Source organism: Sarcophilus harrisii, chromosome 1, assembly GCF_902635505.1.
Source record: "Sarcophilus harrisii chromosome 1, mSarHar1.11, whole genome shotgun sequence".
In the NCBI taxonomy this organism is placed as follows: Eukaryota; Metazoa; Chordata; class Mammalia; order Dasyuromorphia; family Dasyuridae; genus Sarcophilus; species Sarcophilus harrisii.
Window position 1 is genome coordinate 664,851,813 of NC_045426.1, and position 26,217 is coordinate 664,878,029.

A 26,217-nucleotide genomic window follows, 5' to 3' on the forward strand; every position below is an offset into this window, starting at 1 on the left:
GTACAGGAGGGCAGGTACGCGGGACTTTTGTTCCAGGAAGCAGAAGGGGCTGAGCTGAGCTGCTCTGGTGTGCTGGGGTGGGAGGCTGGCGCTGGCTGGCAGCAAGCTGTGGGCCAGGGGGCTGCTGAGTCTGCACTCCATCACTCCCCATCAAGCCCACCAACCCACCAGCCAGGGGAATGCGCCGGGACACGCAGGCCTGGGGGAGGTGGGGGGAGAGGAGGGATCTCTAGGAACACCTTTGTCTTCCTGGAGACTTCTGTTTGCCCCACTCCCCAGATCTGCCCCCGTCAGCTCTGAGGCCGGGTTCATCCCCTGCTAAGAGCCAGGATCTGGAGGGAGGAAGGAGGAATGGAGAAATAGGGGCTGGGCCAGGACTGAGAGGTAGCTCTCAAGGAGAAAGGGTGGGTGGGGAGAATCGCTCAACAAGTCCTTAGTAACGGCAGTGTGTCCTGCCCTGCCCTGTGCTAGGACAGGGGGTGATACCTTCAGAGAGCCTGCAACTCACATCTCAATACATCCCATCAACTCAAATACATCTGAAATGGGGGAGTGCTAAAGCAGTCTAAGGGCTAAATTGTGGGGCGTGGATGATCCAGAAGGGCTGCTCTCGGGAGAAGGACTGGACAGAGGGCCAGATTTGGGACCGGAGAAACTCGGCTCTCCCACTAACATCTCTGTGACCTTCATTTCCTCTCTCTGGGACTCAGTTGCCTTATTTGGAAAGTGAGGAGGTCAGGACTAGGCAGCCTGCAATGGCTGACAACATATTGCTTTAAGATTTGCAAAGTGCTGCAATATGCTGCCTGATTCCATCCTCACATCTCAGAGAGGTAAGCGCTGATATAATTATTCCCATTTTACAGATGAGGAAACTGAGGCTAGAACAAGCTTAGAGATTTGTTCAGTCACACAATTAGGAAATATCTGAGGTTGCTATTTTAAAGATCCTTTCCAGCCCTAACTAAGGTCTCTTCTAGCTCTTGATCCTTTGATTCTCTAAGTAGGGGAGTGATTTTTTTTTGGAGGGGGACAAGGGGAAGAGATGCAGAGTTTTTCCAGAAAGAGGTAGCTGCCTAGGGGAACAGGGGGAGATAAAGGTGTGAGATGTGGGTTAGGGCCAGAATGAAGGGGGCCTCAGGATATAGGGAAGAGGTGGGGTGCTGGGATGGATCATTGAATCCACTCTAGTCCTGTCCCTATTTCTATCTCCCTTCCCCCTCCTTCCTAGGGTCTTTGTCCTGGTAAGCTTCAGGATACAGCATCCATCAGCTTTGAGCAGATCACCCTAGTTTTCAGTCTGAGAAAGGGGACCCATCTTAGGATCATAGGATGTAGAACAGAAATGGAGCCCAGAGATCATTTTACTGAAGAAGAAATGGAGTATATGGTGATGCCCCCAGTGCCCTTACAGGCTAAAGAGGCAGAACTAGAACCCAACTCCTCCGACTTGAATATCAGCTCTGGGAGCAGAGCCTGTCTCAGTTTTGCATGTGTGTCCATGCAGTAATAAGCACTTAATAAATTCCTTTCATTCATCAGCATACAGGGTTGCATCCTTTGAAAGGAGACGTCCAAATTAGGACCAGATACAGGCAGCTGCTTAGGACACAACTCAGGAGTCAGAGGGAATGTAATGAAGGATACTTTTAAATATGGCTTTATACAAACTCACCTATTTTTAATGCCAGGAAATGCTCTTCTCCATAGAAAGCACAGATTTATTTGGGGATTAATCAGGTCACCTGAGGCTCAGTGATCGCAGGGGACCATCACCCAAGGGGGCACGGCTTTCAGATCTTGCTCAGCCCATGGAGCTGGCTCTGGTTCTGGGCCTCCATGCCCCTTCTTTGCAGACCCAGCCTAAGCTCTCTCCTCATTCAAAGGCTCAGCAGCAAGCTGTGGCCCGAGGCTTGCCAATTTAAGCTGCATGGGAGACGGTGGGAGCCAGGGTCAGGGTGGAAGGGTGGACGTTGGGCTAGGAGTCCAGGTCTAATTCTCAGCACTGTGAGCTATTAAGTCATATGATTTAGAGCCAGAAGAAGCCATAGAAGTCATTTTAATTCGAGCCCTTCATTTTACAGATGAGGAAACTGAGCTTCCCAAAGGTCACACAAGTCACTTGAACAAAGAAATCCGGCTGGTCAGTGACAGCCAGAATTTGAGCTGATGTCCTAGAGGCATTTTATGTTCTAGTTCATGGTTTCCATTAAAATCAGGCAGCATGTAGACTAAGAAAACCACATGATGTTATTTTGTTCAATATTTCCAATTATATTTCTTGGGGGCAGGGGGGAGTAAGGTAATCCGGGGTTAAGTGGCTAGCTCAGAATCATGTTGGAGGCCACATTTGAACTTAGGTACACTTGAATCCAGGTCTGGTACTCTCTCTACCATGCCCCCAGCTGCCCCTGCCAATGACATTTTAATCTGGTTCCTGCTGCATTCAGGTGTGCAGAGTACTGCATTGGCCTACTGGCTGTGTGTTTGGCATCCGTAATCCAGTCCCACCCAGTCATCTTACAAATGAGGAAACTGGGGTCCAGGGGGGTGCATTTTTTGTCGAAGGTCACGAGCTAGAAAGCAGTAAGCCCCCTGACTCTGAATCTTGGGATCTTTCTATGATGCTGCAGCTGCTTCCTGTTTCACCTCAGTCTCCTCATCTGTAAAATGCTCCAACCAGGGCTTCTGGGACATAATGGTGGTGGAAGTGCTTTGATATAAGGGTCTGTCATTATTACCTGCCAGCACAATTCCTGCCTGAGTCACCCTCCTGCTCTTCCCTGGCTGGAGCTCAGAGTGCTTTAGTCATCCCCTTCTGAGAGAGTGAGTTCTCTCTGTTTTATGGACTGAGATAAATTGAGGCAGCCAGAGCAGAGAGGTCTCCTGGGATTAATGTTAGCCCTGGAAATGGTTTCTGGCTGTGCAGTTTCCCCTTGGGAGTCCATCTCCCTGGTATAGTGTAAAGGCCACAGGATTAAAATTCAGAATTTGAATCACAGTTCTAGTTAGTTCCCGCTGGCTGGCTGCCCTTGGTCCATGAGCCTCAGTTTCCTTCTCTGTAAAATGCAGGGATTGGACCAGATGATTCCTAATAACTTTTCCAGCTCGAAATGCATCCAGCACTTTTCTGATGAGATCCTCACACACTTGAAGAAGTTCTTGAGTTGGTAATAGATTGATATCAGTTCTAGGGCTCCCAACTTCCTGGGAATCATTGGCTCCCCAGGCCACCAACCTAGCGGAGGCTGTAGAAAGTGGATTGGGTGGTGCACTAAGGGTTAAGATGCTTAAATTAGGTTCTAGTTGGTAGCTAATTAAGCACTTAATGAGTTGCTGTAACATTAAAGCCCGGAGGGGTTGGGAATCCAGGGCAACCAATTCATCAATCCCTTTGCCCCTGCAACTCGGATCCCCTGCCCAAACTGGGGCTTAGAAGCAGCAGAAGAAAAAGGGCAAGTGGGGAATGGGGGAGACTCGGTGGCTGGAGTGGTAGAGATATCTGATTCTGTACAGCATGGAATCTGGGTCACAGCCAGGCCTTCTCAACTTCCTGATCTTTAAAATTGGGAGGGAGGTAGGGGGTTGAACTGGATAGACTAAGTTCCCTTCTAGCCAAATCTCTTTCCGTTCTACCATTCTGTGGTCCTTCTCAACGGTCACTGAAGCATAGTGGATAGTGTGTGGTTCAAATCCTGCCCCTTACACCTCACTATCCACTTGACTTTGGGCATCCTCCAGGCAACTCTCAGTGTCTCTAAATTCCAAGTGAGTTACTGATTTACATGATGAAGGCCTCAGACACTTACTAATTGTGTGATCCTGGGCAAGTCCCTTTACCCTGTTTGCCTCAGTTTACTCATTTGTTGAATGAGCTGGAAAAGGTAATGGCAAACCACTGCAGTATCTTTACCAAGCAAACCTTAGATGGGGTCACAAAGAGTCTTACGTGATAGCAACAATGGTGGAGAGTATTTTCCTTAATGGAAGTTTCCTATATCAATGAAATCATGGGTCAGAAACAAAATAAAAATTCTTCCTTCCAGCTCTGACTTGTAGATCGCAATTCCAGGTTTGCAAAGCACTTTCCTCAGAACAATCAAACGCAATGATTATTCCTTTCATTTTACAAAGGGGGAAACTGAGACTTGGGGAATGTTAACAGCTCCTTTTGCTGTGATTATAGTCACTCAGTTAATATTTGAACTGGGACTCAACCATCACTATTGGACCTTTATTCTTCTGTTCTTTATTTCTTTGTATACACTCATACTGGTCTCTTTGTTGTTTCTCATATTTCCCACACCACAAATGTACCACCTTATCACTTCCACCTCTCAGAATCCCTGGCTTCCTTTGGTTGTGACTGAGTCAAACTGCTAATTAGCAAGGCAACCACAGAGGAATCCCAGTTCCCAGCAAGGCAGGGAAAACTGAACCCCCGTTTATTTGTTTCCAGTAGGGCCCTAGTCCTTCAGTTTGAGCTTTCCTGAACTTTCTATAATTTTCTCCTCTCCTCAATACTCACAGGACTGTTCCTGCTTGACTTTGCCCTAGAACTGGCTGTCAGAAGAGATCTGCCCAGTTTTTAGCTCATAATGCCTTGAGGTGTTACACCTCTCAAGGGTATTTGGATTTGAATGAGGAATTTGGAAGGATAGAGAAGATTTCAAGATGCCAAAGAATAAATCTAGATAGCTAAGGAGTCACGGGTGGTGGTGGAGGGCTGCTTAGTGCCCCTTCTGCTCAGGCCAGCCCTCCAGGGAGAATAAGAACAGATATTGAGACAGTCCTGCAAGGTTTGCCGAGCCTTCCTGGCAATCCTGCTCTGGACCTTCTCCAGCTTCTCAGCATCCTTCCTCATCAAGGGATGATTTCCAGAGCTCTTGGGGTCCTCTTCATCAAAGTGTCTTAATCTTTTGTGTGGGCACTAGACCACTGGGGTAGTCTGGTGAAGCCTTTCTCACAATTGTGTTTTTTAAAAATCATAGTTGGTGAGAATAAAGATATAATGTTTTTTTTCCTGTTTTTCCTGTCCAAATTCATGGATTCCCTGAAATCTATCTACAGACCTTTTGAAGGAATTCTTGGATCTCAAATTTAAGACTGCTTTAGATGTGGTTGAATCAAAGTAGAGGAAGGAAGGAAGGAAGGAAGGAAGGAAGGAAGGAAGGAAGGAAGGAAGGAAGGAAGGAAGAAAGGATAAGAGAGGGAGGGAAGTAGGGTGAGAAGAAAGGAAAGAAGGAAGAAGGAAGGGAAAAAAGGGAAGGGAACAAGAAAAACAAGCCTTTATTAAATACCTACTGTGTACCAAGAACTATGCTAAGCCCTTTACAATTATTATCTCATTTGTTTCTTATAACAATCCTGGGAGGTAGGTACTTTATAATACTCATTTTACAGTTCAGGAAACTGAGGCAGGCAGCAGGTAAGTGACTTGCCAGGGGTCATGAAAATAACTAAGGCTGGATTTGAATCTAGTTTCAGCATTCTGTCCCCAAACTATCATTCTCCTGGTCTTAGCCACTTTGCTTCCCTTTAAATGTGACCTATGCTTGAATTAACTTTCTTGACTGCCTTATCAAGCTTTACTAAAACAGGCAAATTCATACAAACAGTAAGGTTTTTACGAGCCCACTATGTGCCAACTAGAGTGCCATATCTAGGTATACAGAAAAAAAAGTAGAAGTCCTTCCCTTCAAAGCTTTCATTCTATTGTAATAGGAGAGATGATAGGGTATGTTTATATGTGTATATGAATATATATACTTGCACATATATGTACATATGAAATACACACAGGTGCTTATTAAGAAAGTGTGTGTGTGTGTGTGTGTGTGTGTGTGTGTGTGTGTTAGAGACTGGGAGAAGGAGGGAGGAAGGGAAAGGAAGGAGAGAATCTGCAAAATGACTAGAACATATTTTGGGGAGCGAGAGGCCTTCAACTCAGGGGATCAGAAGTGGCTCCATGTGGAAAATGACACTTGAATCATAGCTCCCATTTCTGGAGCACTTGTCATTTTACAAAAAGTACTTCTTTTTCATAAGACACGAGTCCATGTCAGCATTGTTATGTCTATTTTACAAATGGGGTGCTGATGTTCACAAAGGGAAGTATCTTGCCCAATGCCCCGTCCTCCCTTCCCCCAGCTAATAAATGGCAGAGTTAGAACATAAAACCAGGTTCTGTGATGTCCATCCCTGGGTTCTCTCTACCACAAACCCAGGTTCTGTGATGTCCATCCCAGGGTTCTCTCTACCACTCTAAGCTGAGTCACAGGAAATACAGAGTCAAGAGGGAGAATTCCCAAGCCCAGGCCCTTCTCTGTTCAGTTTCTTTTTTTTTTTTAATAACTTTTTATTGACAGAACCCATGCCAGGGTAATTTTTTACAACATTATCCCTTGCACTCACTTCTATTCCGATTTTTCCCCTCCCTCCCTCTACCCCCTCCCCCAGATGGCAAGCAGTCCTATACATGTTAAAAAGGTTACGGTAGGTCTTGGATACAATACATGTGTGTAGAACCGAACAGTTCTCTTGTTGCTCAGGGAGAATTGGATTTAGAAGGTATAAATAACCCGGGAAGAAGAACAAAAATGCAAGCAGTTTACATTCATTTCCTAGTGTTCTTTCTTTGGGTGTAGCTGCTTCTGTCCATCATTGATCAATTGAAACTAAGTTAGATCTTCTCTTTGTTGAAGAAATCCACTTCCATCAGAATACATCCTCATACAGTATCGTTGTTGAGGTATATAATGATCTCCTGGTTCTGCTCATTTCACTCAGCATCAGTTCATGTAAGTCTCGCCAATCCTCTCTGTATTCATCCTGCTGGTCATTTCTTACAGAACAGTAATATTCCATAACATTCATATACCACAATTTACTCAACCATTCTCCAATTGATGGGCATCCATTCATTTTCCAGCTTCTAACCACTATAAACAGGGCCGCCACAAACATTTTGGCACATACAGGCCCCTTTCCCTCCTTTAAGTTCTCTTTGGGGTATAAGCCCAGTAGAAACACTGCTGGATCAAAGGGTATGCACAGTTTGATAGCTGTTCAGTTTCTAACTGGATTTAACTCCTTCCAGAAGAGAGAAGCCGCTGGTTGTCAAAAAAAGCTTTACAGACAAGGGGAGATCTGAGTTGGACTATAATTAAAAGATGCCCCCCCTTTCTGGAAGAAAGCTGATGCCCCAAGGTGCAGAATCAAGTGTGTTTTTGGACATGGCCAGTGCAGGAATTTGCTTTGCTTTAGTATACATATCTCTTATAATGGATTTTTTTTTTAAATAGCTTTTTATTTACAAGTTATATGCATTTTATTGCATTGACAATTGCCAAACCTTTTGTTCCAATTTTTCCCCTCCTTCACCCCTCCCCCTCCCCTAGATGGCAGGATGAACAATACATGTTAAATATGTTAAAGTATAAATTAAATACAATATATGTATACCTGGCCAAACAGTTATTTTGCTGTACAAAAAGAATCAGACTCTGAAATAGTGTACAATTAGCCTGTGAAGGAAATAAAAAATGCAGACGGACAAAAACAGAGGGAGTGGAAATGCTATGTAATGGTTTTTAGTCATCTCCCAGAGTTCTTTCACTGGGTGTAGCTGGTTCAGTTCATTACTGCTCCATTGGAAATGATTTGGTTGATCTCATTGCTGAAGATGGCCATGTCCATCAGAACTGGTCATCATATAGTATTGTTGTTGAAATATATAATGATCTCCTGGTCCTCCTCATTTCACTCAGCATCAGTTCATGTAAGTCTCTCCAGGCCTTTCTGAAATCATCCTGCTGGTCATTTCTTACCGAATAATGATTCCATAACATTCATATACCACAACTTATTCAGCCATTCCCCAGCTGATGGACATCCATTCAGTTTCCAGTTTTTGGCCACTACTAACAGGGCTGCCACAAACATTCGTGCACATACAGGTCCCTTTCCCTTCTTTATGATCTCTTTGGGATATAAGCCCAGTAGTAACACTGCTGGATCAAAGGGTGTGCAGTTTGATAATTTTTTAAGCATAGTTCCAAATTGCTCTCCAGAATGGCTGGATGTAGTCACAATTCTACCAACAATGTATCAGTTCTTACAATGGATTTTTGTTTTCCTTTAATGGGGGAGAGTGATAGGAGGGAAGGAAAATAAATATTTAATAAGAATTCATTGTTCTTTTTTTTGTTTTTTTCCCCCTGAGGCAATTGGGGTTAAGTGACTTGTTCAGGGTCACACAGCCAGTAAGTGTTAAGTATCTGAGGCCATATTTGAACTCAGGTCCTCCTGACTTCAGGTCTGGTGCTCTATCCCCTGTACCATCTAGCTGCCCTGTGTTCATTATTCATTAAAAAATAATTTTAAAAAGAAGAGTAGAGAAGGCATTGCAGACAAAGGTTCTGAGGCAAGAAAGGTCTGGTGAAATGTTCCTAGGGGAGTGGGAAGACCTTGAATAAAGACTCCATGTTGGGGAGGAAAAAGCAAGGCAGCAGAAAGAGACTGGGGCCACAGCATGGAGGATCTCAAATGACCAGACCAAGAAGTTGAGACAGTCTGTCATAGAGTACAAAGAGCCTTGGGGCTTGGAGTCAGAGGAACCCTTAGCTAAATCCCAGTGACCTTGGACAGTCAGCCCTCCCTGCCTGCCTCAGTTTCCTCACCTGTAATACGATAGGATTTCTCTTATCAAAAGTTTCTAAACCAAATTTTTTTGTGTCAGTTTGGTGAAACCTTATGGACCTGTTCTTAGAAGTTTAAAATGTATAAGACAAAAATACAAAGTATGGCAAAGGAAATCTATATATTGAATTAAAGGTGGATTTTTTCCTATCTAAGTTCACAGCTCCCTTGAAATATAATTACAGAGAGCTTCTTGATTAGAATTAGACATCTCTAAGGTCCTGTCCTGTAGGCAATGGGAGACTTCTGGAGTTATGGGAAGTTTCTGAGCAAGGGAGAGACAAAGCAAGCCTTGGGAAGAGGGAGCCGGGACTGGCCTGGTGACTGTAGCAGTAAGGAAGCTGCTGTGTCAGGGCAAAGGAAGAGGAGAGAGTCCAGGCCCTCCCAAATCCCGCTAGCCTCCCTCTCTCGGCCTTCTCCCCCCCCCCCCCCCCAATCCCCAATCCTGAGGGAAGGAAAGGCTTCCCGCTGCCTGGAGTCCTCCCAGCAAGGCCATCTGTGCTGGCAGCAGCCGGCCCCCTGAGCTGCTGTGTCCCACTGCATTAAGGAGAGGCAGGAGGATGTCGCTGTCCAGGGTTCCTTGGGGGCACAGGAAGATGTTAAGCTCACAGGAAGGGCTGCAGAAACAGGGATGTGACAAGGACAGCCCAAGGAGTGTGGGGCCACGGACTCGGAGGGAGAGAGAGGGACTGGGGCAGAGTCTTCAGAGAGCCAGAAAGGCACAGTGCCTCCGGGAGACAGCTCCCCAGGAAGTGCAGCACACATTTTTAAGGCTTTTTCATGGGAAGAACCTTGAACTTGGATCCAGGAGGCCTAGATTCTGCCAGGCCTTTAGATAATCTTGAGCAAGTGGATTCACTGACCTTATGCTCAGTTTTTTCCACTGTATAATGGGTATAATTAAGACCTGCTCAGCATAGTCTGTTGTGAGAAAAACACCTTGTGATCTGGAAAGCACCTTAGATAAGTTGATTTTGCTTATTTGAACAGGGGCTGAAATAACTGAGCCCATTGTCTGGTGGGGGTGGGGTGGGGATGGGCTGCCCTCAGACAGACTTGGGAGTCCCCAGTTCTGCTCTCCACAAACCCAGATACTCATTGCATGCTCTTAGAGACAGCTAGGTGGTGCAGGAGAGAGAATGCAAACAGGTGACCCCTAGACAAGTCATTTTACCCTTGATGGCCTCAGTTTTCTCAACTAACTACTCAAGGGAGATAATGTTTGTGAACTGTTTAGTATGTTGCCTGGCACATAGTAAGTGCTTAATAAGTGCTCCTTCCTTGCTCTGTCCTATTTGAGCTCTTTGGGGTTAAGAGAAATGGGACCATAGTTTAAAGCTCGGAGAAACCATTAGTTAAATCTGGGGAACAGGGTGGGCCATCTGCTTCTTCCTCCCTAAACTTAGGCCTTCATTCCTTCCAGGATGAGATGACTTTTCCTGCATCTGAGAAGCTCAGAGCAGGGCCTGTATATAAGCAGAGACTACAGAAGCGAGAGAACCTGGGTTCTGGTCCTAGAAAGCTCAGAAAGCCAGCTGGGGCCACCTGGCCTCCTGCCCATATATCCCTCCTGCCTGGCAGGTGATTCCCCTTGCAGCAGTGACCCCTCCCTGGCTCCCTCTGCAGCTAATCATGCATAAAGATGAACGCACAGGGCTGGATCTGCCCTTGAAACACTTGTCTGTTATCCAGTTGGGGATCAATAAAGAATCTTGCCCTGCTCTCCAAGGTAGGGACCTACCCCTTGTCATTTACCAGTCAGTTGATCAGAGAAACTTTGCTGAGCACTTTCTATTTGCAAAGTCCTGTGTTGGGCCCTGTGAAGGTTGTCCCCCAAAATGATGATGATGATGATAGTTTTAGGTTTGCCAGAGAAACTTAGAACAGCTGGGTGTTACAATGGGTAGACCGCTGCACCTGGAGTCAGCTTCCTGAGTTCAAATCCTGCCTCACCCACTTTACTGTAAAATGGAGATAATAGCATCTGTCTCCCAGGATTTTGTGAGGATCAAAAGAAAATATACATGTGTGAAGAATTTTGCAAACTTAAAGCATTAGGTGAATGCTATTATTATTATTTTTATATATATATATATTATCTCATTTATCTCCACAATGATCTGGGGGGGGGGAAATGCTATTATTGTTCCTATTTTACAGGTGGGAAAGTTGAGGCAGACAGTTCAAGTATTTCATCAACTAGCTGTATTTCATCAACTAGCTGTAAAGAGCTAGTTTAGGGAGATAAGGGACATTTCAAGGTGACAGCAATGACCAGCCATGATTCTAGAGGACTCGATGTGAAACCAGCTGCTCACCTCCTTATGACGGAAAGGTGATGGACTCAGAGTACAGATTGATTCATTTATTTTCTTTTGTATGCAGCCAATGCAGCAATTTGTTTTGCTTGACAATATGTATCTGTAACATGGCTTTAGTTTTTCTCTTTCACAATGGGGTAGAAGGGAGAGAAGGGAGGTTTTTGTTGATTAAAAAACAATTTAAATAAAAATTTTAAAATTGGCGGTAACAATTAAGCACCTACTGTATGTAAGGCATCATATTTAAAATATAGTAGATGTTTAATAAGTATATGGGGAATTGAGAGCCTGTAAGAGGTGGTACCGTAAATGGAAGATAACGTTCCTCCTCCACTTTCATCCAAAACAAAACAAAAAGGACTCATCATAAGTAGCAGAGGCAGGACCAAGGCAGGATCCACTGTGTTGGGAACCAAAGGATCTGGGTTCGAATTCAGCTCTGCCGCTGATATCTGTGACCCTTCTTTGTAAATTAGACTAGAGGCCACTTTTCGGCCTCAAACCTTGGGATCTGCTCTTTGGATTTCAAGCTAACACATAGCATGGGAAATTCTGAGACCCCGTCTGGAGTCATAATGTTAATAACTCAATCAACAGCCCTTCGTAATCAGGCAACTGCTCTGGGCCAGGCTAGGCACTGGGGACATGGAGAAATTCTATAGGGGGAGACAACTAGTACATGTATAACAATAATAATAATAATAGCTGACACTTATATATAATGCTTACTGGTCCCCATGATGACTCTAGAGATAGGTATTATGATCCCCACTTTACAGATGAGGAAACTGAGGCAAACAGAGATTAAATAGCTTCCCTAAGGTCACATTGCTATTAAGTATATGGAGCTAAATTTGAACTAGGAGTTTTCTGACTTCTGATCCAGTGTTCTATTAACTATGCCATCTAGAGAAGCACAAGTTAATGAGGGCATGAGTGGGCAATTGGATAATCAGGAAAGGCCCTCTGTGGAGGGTGAGGTTTCTGCTGAGCTTTGAAGAAAGCAACAGTGATGGGGAACGTGTCTCCAGCAAGCCGAGTTTAACATATAGTGGATTATCTGCTGTCTGGGCGAGGGAGAGGGAGGGAAGGAAGGGAGAAAAAACTTGGAACTCAAGGTTTTACAAGGGTGAATGTTGAAAACTATCTCTGCATATATTTTGAAAATAAAAAGTTTTAATTTTAAAAAAGGGTGTCAACTTAGGCAAAATCAGAGGTGGGAGATGGAGTGCTGGGTTTGAAGAAGCCCAGGAAGCCCAATAGCCGGACCATACAGTAGGGGGAGATGAATGTATAATGTCAGTTTGTGTTTACTTTGGGCCGGGTACTGTTAAGTGCCAGTATTACCCAAATAAACAAAGACAGTCCCTACCCTCAGAGAGCTTATACTCTAATTGGGGGGGATATCGTGTCAATGGAAGCTGAAAAGAGTGGGGACAAGGCAACACAGGCCCGTGGACCGGTGCCAGTTTGTGAAGGGCTTAAATGCCAAACAAAGACATTTAAATTTTTTCCCCTAGAGTCAGGAGGGAGTTTATTGAGTAGAAAAATGACAAAGTCAGGCTTTGCTTTAGGAAAATCACTTTGGCAGCAGTGTGCAAGACGGATCAGAAAGATCAAGCTGGGAAGAACAACTGGGGGTCCAGGCCACAGGTGACGAAGGCCTCCGGATAAGGGGGTGGCTGTGTGAATGATGAGCAGAGGTACAGTGAGATCACTGGATAATGGGGGAAATGGAAGTGAGGATAATGCTTAGATTGCAAATCTGGCTCAGGGGAGGAATGGTGGTATCCTCAACAGGGGGGAAAAAAAAGGAAGATAAAAAGAGCAGAAGGTTTGAGGAGAAAGACAATGAGTTCTGTGTAAAACAGAACTCCTCTGAAGCAGAAATGCCTGGAGGACGTGGATTTGGGGGCACCCAGATTTAAATGAGAGCATTTGTAAAATGTGTAAATAACAGCAACCTCTTTGCCACAACCAAATCAAACTGAACCCCTTCCCTTGGCTCCAGAGCCCAGTGCCAAAAGGGACATCCAGGAGGGCCAAAGCTCAGTGCATCTGTCCCCAGACTTGGGAAGGGGAAGATGGAGAGCATCTTCCAGGCCCCAGAAACCAAGGGCTGCGGACCTGCCTCTGCTTTTCCTTCTTCTAGGTCCCTCTGTCCTAGAACATCCTGGACTATTTGTCATCATTGGGAACAGTCTGTCTTTGGCATCTCCTTCCTACTCCAACTCCCAACTCTCAGGCCTGAATATGAAGGACCTTCTTCACTGTCTCCATTCCTAACCTGCGGTTCTGTCCCCACCCTGGCTGACCTAGGTTCTCCAGGATATGGAAATGAAAATCCAGATTTGAACTGTAGTTTAGGATTAGAGATTTCTAGAGTTTTAAAGTATTAACATAGAACCCAGGAGGTCAGAGCTGGGAGGGGCCTTAGAACTCAGGATGTCGGAGCTGGGAGGGCCCTTAGAAATTCAGCCTTAGGAATCCCCTTAGAACATACAACAGAAAATGTCAGAGCTTGAGGGCAGTTCTCAGAACCCAGGTTATCAAAAGTGGAAGGGGCTTTAAAACACATCATCAGAACTGGTAGGTACTGTTGATATCATCCAAAGGTATCAAACTTGTAGACCTGTGGATTGCTTACTGCTCCAAAAGAGCATAGCCTGAAACAGATAAAAATATAATTGGAAAATGTTTAACAAAATAAATAAAAATACAATATGGTGCAGATGATGTGAATTTGTGATTTTCTAAGTCAATATGTGGTCAGCAGGGATCTTTTTCTACTTGAGTTTAGCCTAATCTACTTGAGTTTAGTCTAATCCTTTTATTTTATAAATGGAAAAACTGAGGTTTGAAAAATGAAATTCACTTCCCCAAAGGGACATAGCCAAGTTAGTGCGGAACTAGGACTGGGACCCAATTGTTCTGACTCCCAACCCAGGGGCTCTTTTCATGGCATCATACTTTGCTGAAGGCTAATCAGCAAACTTTGTAAGACAGCCAGAAACCTGGACATCTGGCCTTCCAGCCAAGAGTTATGGCATTGCCCCAGAACTCAGACACACACACATTCTCTCTCTCTCTCTCAGTCTGTCTCTCTCTCTGTGTGTCTGTCTCTCGTCTCTCTCACTGTCTCTTTGTCTCTATGTATCTGTCTCTCTCTCTTTCTCTCTCTGTCTCTGTCTCCCTCCTTTTCTTTTTCTTCCTCTTTTTCTTTTTTCTTCTCCTTTTCCTCTGTCTCTGTCTTTCTCTTTGTCTCTGTCTCTTTCTCCCTCTCTTTGTCTCTCTCCCTCTCTTTTTCTCTCCCTCCCTCCTTTCCTCTCTCTCTCCCCAGCTCCTTCCCCTCCCCTGATAGCTTTCTACTCAAGCAACAAAGAAAGAGTTAAACATTTGGGGCCAGGAGGGGCATGAGGAGAATTTTGAGTTAAAAAAAAATAGGCCACAGCTTATGGTTCCCCTGCCAGGCACTTTGGGATCAGCTGCCCCTTGTTCCAAATTAATAATTTTTGAATGTTAGAGCTGGAAGGGACCTTAGAGATCATTAGTCTGCCCCTTCAACTGACAGATGGAGACTCTCAGACTCAGAGAGATTATGGGGCTTGCCTGAGGTCACACAAGAGTTGGTAGCAGAGATAATAAAAACCTTCCTCCTGGTCCGGGGCCCTTCCCAATTTAGATTGCTGTTTGGGGATGAGAGGCAACACTCAGCAAAATCTAGCCCAGGAGATCTATGGTATCTCATCCCAGTGCTGCCATTAATTTTCAGGATAACCTAGATCAAAATTTCAATCTCTGACCCTCAGTGTAAAATAAGAAAGTTGGACAATATTTTTTAAAGTTTACTGATATTCTCTGTGTTCTGTGTTTTTCTTGCCAGTTCTAACATCCCGGGTTCTAAGCCCCCCCCACCCCCCCAGCTCTGATATCCTGGGTTCTTAGGGTCCTCCCAGCTCTGACATTCTCAGTTCTAAGGGGTCTCTCAACTTTAATATTCCATGTTCTAACATCCATTCTAGATCTGACTTTCTATGGTTTATGAAAAGTTTTGGAATATTCCATTTTTGGGGAATAAGATCTCACCAGCCTCCAGCAGATGTTTTTCCCTCAGAGAAGGGGCCATCAGAGTCTGACCCTCCATTCACCTCTTCTACATTTGGCCAGGTAGCCTACCACTTGAATCATTCAAGGAAGGTTTGGCTGCTTCTGGGATCCGCTCCCTATTCAGGGCAGCCACCGATGAGTGATCCCCCAAATCCTGGCACTAACACCAGGCTTATTCAAAGGCAAGAAAGGTCTCCTTCTGTTTCTTTCTCTTCCTCTCTGTCTTATCTCTCTGTCTTTCTTCCCCTTCTTCCTTCCTTTCTTCTCTCTCTCCTCTGTCTTTCTTTCACTATCTCTGTCTTTCTTTCTCTCTGTCTCTTTCTCTGTGTCTCTCTATCTCTTTCTCTGTCTATCTCTGTTTCTCTCTCTCTCTCTGTTTCTCTGTCTCTGTCTCTCTCTCTCTCCCTCTGTTTCTCTGTCTCTCTTTCTCTCTGTGTGTGTGTGTGTCTCTCTCTCTGTTTCTCTGTCTCTCTCTGTTTCTCTGTCTCTCTCTCTTTTTCTCTTCCTCCCCCCAAAACTGGCCGTGACCTGCCCTTCCACTGCCTGAAAATTTCCTTTTTCAAACAGGGTCATGAATAAGACATGGGAAGGTTGTGCAGAGCCAAGCTGCAGGTGCTGAGCCTCCTGGCCAGAGCAAGCATCCTCCCTCAGAGTGAAGTGGACCGGGTTTGCCGCCTCCTCTGTCATTTCTCTGGCAGGAATCCTTCTCCTGACTTTGAAGTCCTAGAGTCCAGGCCTCTTTGTGACCTTGGGTAAGTAAGCCTCTGTTTCCCTGGGCCTTCCTTTCCTTGCCTGTCAGATGAGGATATCAGGAAGCTATCAGGAAGAGAGCATCTCTTCCTGCCTCCCCCAGGGCTGTGGTGGGGCTGGGGGAGGGAGTAGAAAGAACTGGGTAACTGTGTTTGAATCTGAGCTCATCCCTGGATTCATCTCTGACACTGGACAAAATCACCTCCCTTTTCATGGCCTCAGTTTCCCTCTCTGTAAAATGGTAGGGTTGGACTTTGTGAGCTCAAAGCCTCATCATCCCCCACTCTAACTCTGCAATTCTGTGGTCCTTAGTGGAAAAGCAGCCCCGTTTTTTTTTTGTTGTTGTTGTTGTTTTTTGTTTGTTTTGTTTTTGTTTTTTGTTTTTTGTTTTTTTTTTTTGCAAATGCGAGGCATTATCAATCAGCTTATTAGGGAGTATCCCCAGTGGACAATGGACCCCCAGACCCAAGGAGGTGACATTCTCCCTCTTGGGAAGTTAATTACTAAGTAAGAATATAATTTCTGGAGTCTGCTGCTGGGACTTCAAGGGACTTTACAGAAGACCCAGACATCGTGGTGGAAGCAGCAAGACTTTGTATTTAGCACATTAATGAGAAGGCTACATAGCTTAATGGGAGATATCCTAGGGAGCGATGAGGAGGAGGCAGGGGCAGTGACGAGGGAAAGCAGTTGCTGTGAGTATACAGCACACAGAAGCGCTGGTTCTGGAGTAGGAGGTCTCAGATTCAAATCCCTCCTTGGGAGCTCCCTACTTCTCTGGATGACCTTGAACAAATCCCTTACAGAAAGAGAAAAGACAGTCCTTGATTTCTCTGAGTTCACAATTAAGTGGGGAAGATCATATGCACAAACAAACTATAGACTGAGAAATAGGAGGGATCAATAGAGGGAAGGCACTGGAATTGGAAGGAGTTGAGCAGGGCTTCCTGAACAAGACAGGATTTTAGCTGGGACTCTTCCCATCAGGGGAGATGATCAGATCAGGTCATGATAGGCAAATAAGGGTTAAATCAAATTTTCAGATCCGTCTGCTTCACCAGGACCCTAGAAAGGAGGTTGGAGTCTGGGTACTTTGTGTACCTTGCCTAGGGGACGGCAGCAACTTTTGCCTGGAATTTCCCTGCCCCACGGGGTCTCCAGGCCATCTGTTTCTGAGCAGAGTGCCCTCATTTTAGAGAAGGCTGCAGTTGGGGTGATGCAATGTCTGACCCTGGAGTTGGGGGAGAGAGAGGATTCCCAACTCCAAAGCCTGGGCCTAGGAACCCTCGCTCTCTCCCCTTCCCTCCCTCCTGCCAAGGTCCTTGTGAGGGCAGCAGCCGGCCTGGTCTGAGCATCAGCTAACCGGCCATTGTTTCCCAAGCAGATGGCTAGCGGGCCCAGGGATAAGGCTTTGGCAGGGTGATCCCTCCTCATCCTGCCCAGAACTGGGACCAGAGGAAAAGTAAAGGGAGTATGGACGCCAGCTGCATCAGGTGGAGAGCAGTGAATTGATCCTGCTCTGAGCGGAGGCTCGGGCCTCTGGCATGGGGGGATGAACCCAGGACAGCGTCAGCCCCGGGGCAGCGTTAGCCCTGAGACTCCCCATGAGCCTCTGAGTCAGACGGAGGGCCCCGGTGTCCAGATCCTGAAAGGAGGGAGAGCCATTTCCTCAAGTGCCCCCTCAGTGGGCCTTTCTTCTGCCAACTGCCTCACTTCTACCACATAGATTCTTCGGCTGCAGCAGGAGCCTTCACTCTGGAGTGGACAGGAAGCACTTTCCAACACTCACTGGATGACTCAGGGATTGGAGAGGAGCACAAGGAGGGGGTTCCAGCTGAATCTAGAGGTTTGGGGTGACTGTCTTGGGGCAAAATAGGGACTTGTTAGGATTCCTGTTTGACCTTTTCCCCAGGCTGGCCAGGCTCAAAGCCCTAGGGCAGAGGGGGCAAATAAATTTGCCACTACTGCCCTAAAGTAGAGGTTTTTAACCTTTTTTTTATGTCTTGGACCTCTTTGTCCCATGAAATCTATGGACCCCTTCTGCAGAAAAATGTTTTCAAATATAAAAATAAAGATATTATTTTCCCATACAAATTTAACAGGCTCCCCCCAAAGCTGTCCCTGGAACTCCCTAAACTGCAGGGATTGGACAGGGGTTTTAAGAATCCCTGTCCTGGAGCCTAGCCAGAGAATGCAGTGTTCCCTTGATGCCCACCTTCCATCACCACCCACCTCAGGCTCCCTCTCTAACCTGACCCAGGCCTAGCGCCAGGCTGTCTGACCATCTTCACATCAGACTCCGTGCCTCCCACCATTTTTGGAAATACTATGTTAACTCCTGTTGCTGGTCACCACCCTGTCCTGTGACTTCCCAGACTAACATGGCTTTCTCTGCCCTGCGTGGCCATCTTCCCCTATTAAGATGAGAACCTTGAGAGCAGGGAGGGGCTCGTTAATGTATGTGGATCCCCAGGGCTTTACACAGTGCCTAGGCCAGAGTAAGTCCATTTAATTTCTCTTAGGAGAAGGACTGAGCAGGAGGTTTCTAGCTCCATTTATCACTTCCCTCCTCCCTTTACCCTCCCTCCCAATCCAGGTGGGGCAGCTCTGTGGTCCTCTAGTCCAAGGGAGAATTGGCATTTATGTTTTATCGGGGGGACCCCCCAGAGGCTTTCCTTGCCATTCTCCAGCTGAGCCCAGGCCCAGGGCTCCGAGAGAAGAGAAAGGATCAGCCATTTAGGTCTCCCACTCCTGATTCAGGGCTGAGCCCTCCATCCCTGCCTCCTCCACCAGCCCTCAGGTTGGGAGCCTAGAGCATGGGGACGGGGAGCTCTGCTTCTCCCCCCCACTGCCCTCCCCCCCTCCCTGGGCCAGTAGCACAGGCCCTGAGAGTCACGACACAGCAGTGGGGGGAGAGGGGAATTGGGGGAGGTGGCCTTTCCTCTGTCACATTGTTCCTTTAGAAGGCAGGCAGGCACTGAGTGAGCGGCTGGTGACAGGTTTCAGGTGGGAAGTCAAGTTCACAGGCAGAACCAGGGCTCAGCCAGGCTGCTGAGGGAGGGAAAGAGGAAGGGAAGGAAGAAGGAGGAGAAAGAGGAGGGAGAAAGGAAGAGAAAGAGGGGGAGGGAGGGAGAGAGAGGGGGAAGGAAAGGAAGGAAAAACGGGGGAGAGACAGAGAGATGCCAAGGGAGAGGGGAAGGCAGCCCTCAACCTCCAAAGCAAAGCATCTCAGGATTCTGTCCATTCCATCCCCAACCCTTCTTGTGGAGGGGGGGCCACAGTAAGCTGCTGAACCCAGGAAAAGGCCTGGGAGGCACCAGCCCTGGTTTCCGCCCCTGCTCAGCCCCTCACTAGCTCTATGGCTTTTGAGTGACAGCACGATTCGCTGCCATGGGTCTCTGCAGGAGATCTCCACCTCAGTGTTCTCATCTGTCAAAGGAAGGGCCTGAGCCACCATAGCACCATTCATATGCTGAATTTGGCACTTGGAGGACCTGGATGGGAATTTCACCTCTGCCTCTGTGTCATTTGGGGCAAATCTCATGGTTTGTGCCTCAGTTTCTTCATCTGTAGAATATTTGACTCATTTGGGACTCAGTGACCTCAGAGTCCCTTTCAGCTCCTCCCTGGGCCTCAGTGTGTCCCCTCTGTCAGATAAGAGGATGGGATGATCCGGCTGCTGATGGCCCTCCCAGCCCTACGTACTAAGGACTCCTTTGGGGCCATTTTTCTGCTGACATTCTGATTTAAGGTCTCTTGTAGCTCTGAGGTTCTAGAAGCATTTCTCTGATAGCCAGTTCAGTCACACACACACACACACACACACACACACACACACACACACACACTCTCTCTCTCTCTCTCTCTCTCTCTCTCTCTCTCACTCTCATTTTCCCCCTCTCTTGCTGTCTCTCTGTCTCTGTCTCTCTTTCCTCCCTCTCTCCCCTTAGGAATACTCTCCACTTGGCTCACCACCTACGTGGAGCTGTCCGTGGTTCCAGGATCTCCTGGGGGCCAGCCCAACTTGCACTGGCTGTATACCTTTCCCAGCTTTTGGGCTTGGGGACTCTTGGAAGGGAATGACCTAGAAAAAAAGTGATTTTTAGCCCGAGAGACAGAGAGAGGGATTTTATGGCTGGGGAGTAGGGAGGATTATGTCCCCAGCAGGAGAATTAAGATAGGATTAACAATAAATCTCATTTAGACTTGGTGCTTTCCATGCCCCTTCCCCCCTTTGCCTTCACAATTTCTATCACCACAACAGTGAATGAGTGATGCTGGAGCAAAACATGTCTCCCCCTGAAGCCACCTGGTGTGTGACCCTTCTGGAGATGGAATCAAAGAATCACAGAGTTTTTAGTCTAGAATAATCATAATGGCTGACGTTTACATAAGTTTGTACTTTTCTTTCCTCTCTCTCCCTCCTCCCCTCCTCTTTCTCCTTCTCTTCTTCTCTCTCTCTCTCTCTCTCTCTCTCTCTCTCTCTCTCTCTCTCTCTCTGTTGTACAGAGACAGAGATCAGCTAGGCTGATAAAAATGGACAGAATGCTGGGTCTAGATTCAGGAAGTCTCATCTTCCTAAGTTCAAATGGGGCTTCATATACTTACTAACTGTGTGACCCTGGGCAAGTAACCTAATCCTGTTTGCCTCCATTTCTTCATCTATAAAATGAGCCAGAGGAGGAAATGGCAAACCGCTGCAGTCTCTTTGCCAGGAAAACTCCAAATGGAGTGATGAAGAGTCAGACGTGACTGAACAACAAGAACAACATTTGAAAGGCTATTATGTGAAAGAGATTAGATTTGTGCCGCTTGGCCCCACAGGGCAGATCCCTGACAGCAGGCTGGAAGCTACAAAGAGGTGAATTACGATTAAATGAAGGGAAAACTTCTTAACAATTAGAACTAGGGGGGGAATTAGAACTAGAATTAGCAGGAGGGGAAGATGGAGTTCCGGAGGGTGATGGGAGCCCGATGGCCATTTGTCAGTTAAATTGTAGAGGTGATTTTTTTGGTTCAGACATGAATTGAATTCCAAGGTCTTTCACAAGTCTTAAGGCCCGGCATTCAAGACCAGTGTGACTTCTCCAGATGACTGGGGATCCTTTTTAAGTTGATTTTGTATATTTAAAAGATCCTTCCCTGTAGTGGGAAACAACATGTACTATTCTCATTTGAGCAAAAAAAAATGCCTGACAGTATCTTGGGTAAGGAAGCAGAAGGGAAGAAAGAATTGTGCCAGGCAGTTTTTAACAATTAGAGTTGGATGAGTCAGGAGTAGAGTTAGGGGTAGATGTGAAATCAAAGAATGTCAGAGCTACGAAGGCTTTTAGAACATAGAGGGTGAAACTCCTTAGTACAGAAAATGTCAGAACTGGAAAGGTCTTTAGAGCACAAAATATTATTGCTGAGAAAGTCCTTAAGAACCCAGGATGTCAGGGCTGGGAGAGCCCTTAGTACATAGAATGTCTGGACTGGCAGGACTCTTAGAACACACAATGACAGAGCTGGGAGAGCTCTACTAACATAGGATGGCAAAGCTTGATGGGCCACTAAAATCTAAGATGTCAGGGCTGGGAGGGCCCTTAAAACACAGGGTGTCAGAGCTGGAAGGGACTGAGAACACAAAATGTGAGAGTTGGAAAGACCTTTGTGCAGAAGAGATTGGGGAGTGAGGAAATTAAATGAAGAGTCAAGAGGACCACCCTGGAGGCTAGTGCTATAGTCCTGTTGAATGAGAATAGCTTGGAACACAGGGTAGGTGTAGACAGGATGCAGCCTGAGGACATGACAGATGGGATTCCCAGGACCTGGGGTCCATGCAGGCAGACTGACCAGATACATCCAGCTCACCAGATCAGCAATGATTTATTTAGCATCTGCTATTTATAAGACACAGTTCTAGGTGCCAGGATGGGGATGCAAAGACAAAACTGCAAAATCATTCTCATTCTCAAGGAGCTTCCCTTATGTCCTGGTTATGATAGAACTACAAGGAATTTTAGAGGCCATCTCATCCAGTGCCTTCCTTTTGGGAGTGGGGAAATCAAAGCACGCTTTAAGAATTCTTTGACCCTCTTCTAAGACATTTAAAAAAACAAAATATATATTATTAATGTCTTTTGTTTATATAACAGTCATTTTTGGAAAAATCTTCCCCAATAGATGGAGTAATGGTCCTGAAACAGCCTTAGACTCTTACTAGCTGTGTGACCCTGCCTGCTTTCATTTCCTAAATTATAAAATAGGGGTCGTCACAGCATCTCCTCCCTTATTATTATTATTAATTGAGTTAATATATGGGCAAGGCTTAGTATAGTATCTGGCACATGGTGGGCATTCTTGTTTCCTTCCTTTTTTTTTTACTACCGCCATCTTAAACCCTCCCTGGAAACAATTAAGCAGGAATACACAATATAGTGTATTCACTACCCGGTCCTAGTAGTCAGTCCCTCACTTCTCTGCCAAAAGGAGAGAGATTGGTCTCTCCATATGTTTTTCAGGGCTATCATTCGATTCTCTTATTCTTACAGATGAGGAAACTGAGGCTCAGAGAATGGTCCAACATGACACAAATATTAAGTGAGAGGGCAGGGCCTCTGATTCTAAATATAGAATATCACTTTCTCTCCCTCAACCATCCTGTTTCTATGAACCCTCCATCAATCTTCCATCAATCTTCCTTATGTCCTCTCCAGCCAAGCAGAATAAACCTTTCATGTGACAGCCCTTTGACTGCTTTTAGACAGTAAGTAATCACATCTTTGCCCCACACGTTGTCCTCTTTTGGCTCACCATGTCTACTTTCTTCAGTAAATCACAAAAGCAGAGATTTTTTTAGTTCAAAAGGTATCTTAAAGGACACAGTCCCAACTCTATTGTTTTTTTTTATTTTATTTTTAATTAAATTCTTTTTTTTCAGTTAACAAAAAAATACAGTTTTCTCTCTCATCCAACTTGGAGTGGGGGAAAGGAAAAACAAAAACCTTGGAACTAATATGTGCCATCAAGCAAAATAAATTTCTGCATTGGCCGTATCAAAAATAGTGTATCTCATTCTGTGCCCTGAGTCTAGTGTGTGTTTCAAACAGTGCTTAGCATAGAGTAAGCACTTTAACCAAAGTTTATGGATTGATCAGAGGTGGGCAGCAGCACAAGTCATTACTGATCCTCTGAAACCGTGGTTAGTCTTAGAATTACTCAGATTTCTTGTCCTAGTTGATATAGGAATTGACGAGCATTCCCAAGTCTTTGAGAGTGTTACTATTACACAAATAGTTAAAATTCAAATAGAGTGATCATTTCACTCTGTACCAATCCACATAAGACTTCCTAGGTTTTCCTGGGCACAATAATACTCCACCACATGCACACACCCTAACTTGTTCAGCCATTCCCCAATTGATGGACACGTTCTGAGTTTCCAAGTCTTTGCCACCAGAGAAAGTTGTAAATATTTTTGTATGTGTGGGACGCCTTCATTTTACAGAGAGGTTAAAACATCCCCAAGGTCACATAGGTAGCAGGGCTCAGAACTGGCATTGCAGCCCAAGCTCTCCCTCTGAACCCTAATTTGGGGTTTCTCCTCACTAACTTCCATTTCCTCCTGGCAACGGTGGCAGGTTTTCCTCTCATTGCTCTTGGCTGCCTTAGTCCCTTAACTGAGCACAAATCCTGGCTCTCCCCCGCTACCCCTAGGGACCTGCAGCTGTCCCAGCACCATTTCAAAGCAACCCCTTATTAAAATGACTCACTGATATCCCCCCCATCCTTCCCGGCGGGGACCTTAGGCCCCAGTGGCTGCCCATTCCATGCTGGCTAATTATCTTTAGAAGCCAAAGACCATCTGGCCCTGCCAGAGGCCTTGCAATCCTGGGGTGTGGAGAAAGACTGGTAAAACATGGATGAGAGTCAGGATGACATGTCCATTGGTGGGGGGCTGCCTCTTTGGCTGAGGCAGCAAATGTTTGGTAGTCAGATAATGGATTGCAAATCTAAACTAGGTGGGAGGAAAGATTCCTGCAGAAAATGGGTGAACTGGATTTAAACTGCATTTAAGAGAGATGGACAGAATGGGTACAGTGACCTCCTCAGCTCCCATGGGGTCAATGACCATCTCCATGCTGATTCCCAGGTATGCATATTCAGCCCCACTCTTTTCCGGAGCTCAAGGCCCATATCACCCACTGTTTAATAAGACATTCCAAACCAAATGTCCCATTGGCAATGTAAACGCACCTGGCCAAAACAAAACTCATTATCTTCCCATCTCTCAACCTCCCAATTGAATTTGTTTATTTCTGTAAAGGACACATTGATCTTTTAGTCACCCGGATTTAACAATCTTCTCTTGGTTAGGCTCTTTATAGCTGGTCCCAAACTACTTTTCCAAACTTAGTCTGTTATTTCCCTTCCTGAATTTTAACCTGGATAAACTCTTCTTGCTGTTCCTCACCAAAAAAAAAAAAAAAAAAGCCATACCTATCTAACCTATATCAAATTGCTTACTGTCTTAGAGAAGAAGGTGAGGAGGAAAAAGGGAGAAAATTTGAGACTCAAAATTTTATTTTAAAAAAATGAATGTTAAATATTTGTACCATGTGTAACATATATTGGAATGCTTGCCATCTGGAGGAGGATGTGGGGGAAAGGGGGGAAATTGGAACACAGGGTTTTTTACTATAGCTTTTTATTTACAAGATATATGCATGAGTAATTTTTCAACACTGCCAATTGCAAAACCTTCTGTTCCAACCTCTCCCCTCCTTCCCTCCACGCCCTCCCCCAGATGTCAGGTTGACCAATACATGTTAAATATGTTAAAGTATAACTTATATATATATACACACACACACATATCCAAACAGTTATTTTGCTGCATAAAAAAGTCGGACTTTGAAATAGTGTACACTTAGCCTGTGAAGGAAATCAAAAACGCAGATGGACAAAAATAGAGGGATTGGAAATTCTATGTTGTGGTTCATAGTCATCTCCCAGAGTTCTTTTGCTTGGGTGTAGCTGGTTCAGTTCCTTATTGCTCTATTGGAACTGATTTGGTTCATCTCATTGCTGAGGATGGCCATGTCCATCAGAATTGATCATCATATAGTATTGTTGTTGAAGTGTATAATGATCTTCTGGTCCTGCTCGTTTCACTCAGCATCAATTCATGTAAGTCTCTCCAGGCCTTTCTGAAATCATCCTGCTGGTCATTTCTTACCAAACAATAATATTCCATAATATTCATATACCACAATTTATTCAGCCATTCTCCATTTGATGGGCATCCCCTCAGTTTCCAGTTTCTAGCCACTACAAACAGGGCTGCCACAAACATTCTTGCACATGTGGGTCCCTTTCCCTTCTTTAGTATCTCTTTGGGGTATAAGCCCAGTAGTAACACTGCTGGGTCAAAGGCTATACATAGTTGGTAACTTTTTGAGCAGCTCCAAATTGCTCTCCAGAATGGCTGATGCATTCACAATTCCACCAACAATGTATCAGGAACACAGGGTTTTGCAAGGGCTAATGCTGAAAAATTGTCCACACGTATGTTTTGGAAAATAAGAAGCTTTAATAAAAATGAATATTAAAAATTGTCTTTACATGTAATTGGAAAAAATATTATTTAAAAGGAGGGAGGAGAAAGCATGCTATTTTCTAACTCCATTCTTTTGCTTTGGTGAGTTCTCTGCCTTTCTCCCTTCAGCCTGGTAGAATGTCTCACTTCCTTCAAGACTCGGCTTGAGTATTGCTCAGAAAGTGACTGGTACATAGTATTTGTTGTTCAGTTATTTTCAGTCATTTCTGGCTCTTTGTGATTTCTATGGGGGTTTTGTTGGCAAAGATACTAGAGGGCTTTGTCATTTTCTTTTCCAGTTCATTTGACAGATGAAGAAACTGAGGCAGAGTTAAGTGATATGCCCAGGATCACCCAGATAGTAAATATTTGAGGCCGGATTTGAACTCAGGTCTTCCAGGCCTGGTGCCCTATCCACAATACTACCTAGCTTCACTAGTATTTAGTAAATGTTTAATATATGCTTGAGGAACTGACTTTCTACAAGAAGCCTTCCCTGACCCATTCTTGCTCTGATGTCTTGTGTTCTAAAGGCCCTCCCAGCTCTGACATTCATGTTCTAAGGGCCCTCCCAGCTCTGACCTCCTGTGTGCAGGACATTAAGTTTGGCTGCAGGGGGAAGTCTGTGTTTAGAAGGCATGGGGGAGCCCAGAGGAGATTAGCTGAGGGGAGGAAGGAGGCCCTAGTTTTGGGGTGTTTCAGCTGACAGGACACCCAAAAATAGCTATTCAGTGAAGCTGAAAGGAAAGGTAGTTGGGC

At 45.4% G+C, this 26,217-nt stretch overlaps 1 protein-coding gene across 1 annotated transcript in view; it reads left to right on the top strand.

Moving 5' to 3' along the window:
* LINGO3 (leucine rich repeat and Ig domain containing 3) overlaps positions 1 to 26,217 on the top strand; it is a 36,178-nt gene that overhangs the window by 867 nt on the left and 9,094 nt on the right. The window contains exon 2 of the mRNA XM_031948093.1: positions 15,696 to 15,880. The gene's annotated coding sequence lies outside the window, so the exon portion shown is untranslated. The remainder of the gene's footprint in view (positions 1 to 15,695; positions 15,881 to 26,217) is intronic.